Source organism: Desmodus rotundus, chromosome 1 (genome assembly GCF_022682495.2).
Source record: "Desmodus rotundus isolate HL8 chromosome 1, HLdesRot8A.1, whole genome shotgun sequence".
Classification (NCBI taxonomy): Eukaryota; Metazoa; Chordata; class Mammalia; order Chiroptera; family Phyllostomidae; genus Desmodus; species Desmodus rotundus.
The window spans coordinates 174,783,600-174,785,624 of record NC_071387.1 but is presented as its reverse complement, the minus strand read 5'-3'; the positions used below and the strand labels follow the sequence as shown (position 1 = coordinate 174,785,624).

General features: G+C 40.1%; 1 non-coding gene across 1 annotated transcript; it reads left to right on the top strand.

Annotated features, from left to right (window-relative positions):
- Window positions 1-979: 979 nt before the first annotated feature.
- LOC112321246 (small nucleolar RNA SNORA7) lies at window positions 980-1,114 on the top strand. Its single transcript, XR_002976520.2, has one exon. It is a non-coding gene; the product is annotated as a small nucleolar RNA SNORA7 (small nucleolar RNA).
- The last annotated feature ends 911 nt before the right edge of the window (window positions 1,115-2,025 follow it).

The following is a 2,025-nucleotide window of genomic DNA, read 5'->3' as shown; positions in this document are numbered from 1 at the left end:
TTAGTTCTTTTTCTGGGGTTTTGTTCTGTTCTTTCATTTCAGCCATATATCTTTGTCTCCTCAATCTTGCAGCCTCCCTGTGTTTGTTTCTGTGTATTTGGTAGAGCTGCTTTGACTCCCTGTAAAAGCACCTGGAAATTGTGTGGGGTGGAGCCTTAGGTAATGGCCAGCATGGGGCAACCAACTTCACCACTGTGGCTCTGGGTTGGGGGAGGGTCCAAAAAGGGGACTGTGATACTGCCTGGTTTCTCAGTTTGTTGCCTGGCACTTGCCCCATTTCCATTCACTTCACCCACTTCCCATACGCAACTGGCACCCTTCCAGCTATTGCCCTGGTGTTGAATCCCATAGTGGGTGGGTTTGTGTGTGTGTTTTAACACCATGTGGGCCTTTTAAACAAAGTTTCCTACAAATCTGGCAGTTTCTTCTGCTGCCCCAATCCCCACTGGATTTTACAGCCAGAAGTTATGGAGATTTTTTTCTTCCTGGCACTGGGACCTTGGGCTCTACGGTCTGTCCTGGGGCTGGTATCACTCACTCCCAAGGTATCCCCCCCAATTTTTTCCACCACATGAGTGTGGGGTCACCCAGGCCTGTTCCACCACTGCCACCTCTCTGCCCTTTCTCCATGTCTCCATCCCTCCTACCCATCTGGATGAATGTGGCTACTTTAAATCCTTGGTTGTCAGACTTCCATACAGTTCAATTTTCTGATAGTTCTGGGTGTTGTTTTCAGATTTAGTTGTAATGCCTTTTTATGGTTGTGCAAGGAGGCAAAGTGTGTCTACCTATGCCTCCATCTTGACCAGAAGTCCCATATTTTATATTTCTGTATAGATCTAAGTCCTATATGGACCTTCAAAGGCTTTGTACATTAGCTCTGTACTAATAGTTGACCATTAATATAATCCAACACTATCAAATAGTATAAGTGAAAGTATACTATCAAAATAAGTTTGATAAGTATACTATCAAAAAGTATATTATTGTGTCTGGAGAATGTCTAATATTCTGCCAGTTTCGCAGACAGGAGGGAAAACAAGCCTGGCAGAGGTACCCATTCCATTCCCCACTTGCTCCATAGCTGGTGATTGGAAGACCCTCTGCAACAACATTAAAAAAAAAAGTATATTAGTGAAAGAATTATAATGAAGAATGTGGACTAGGAAAATAATCAATGTCTATTCTGTACCCAGTCTGTAAGTGGCCAATGTACAGAAAATATTGAATTATGGGAATTTAGGAATAATCAATAGTTTTGAACTGGTTAGTTGTACATACAAATCAGAATCTCCTGATGAGTTTTTAAAAATTGATCACATTGAGTTCCCCTCTGGAGATTTTAAACCATTAGGACTGGAGTAGGGTTTGTGTTTCTGTATTTGCTTAAAATCTTTCTTAGGTGCTTCTGATGATTACGGCTGGGGAGAATCACCCAGATAGGGCAGTCATTATATATTAGATTGGGTGGAATAATCTTCATAAAGAAGGGAGTCTTCAGCTGTGCCTTGTCAGACAGAAAATCTTTAAGTAGAAGAAAGACAAGGGCAAATCATTTACATATGAGCAGAAACTGAGGCAGAAGTGGGCAAGAAATGGCTGGGAAGAGAATAGGAAGGCCATTCTTTAAAGAATTCGAAGCAAATAAAGATGGTAATGTCCACTGAATGAGGTATTTAGAAGGTAATTTTTTTACTTTTAAAAATACAGTTCTACTGAATGAAAAATACAGTAGAGGATTGACTCCCTATTTAGAGGTTAGAAAAGTGAATGAGTTATGGGGAATCAAGATGGTGGTTATTCAAGACACTCATCTGAGAATTTGACGGGGGTGGAAAATAAAAAATAGAATAGAATTTAAATAGGAAGGGAAGGATCAAGGGATTTTTGCTTTCAAGAGACAGTAGCTTAAGCATATTTGTAGGTAGTGGAGTGAAATGCAATAGAGAAGAAAAGAGTGGGTATTTTAGAAATGGCAGATTTCTATTTATTACCTACCAGGCATTTCTAATGTATTTGTTTAAG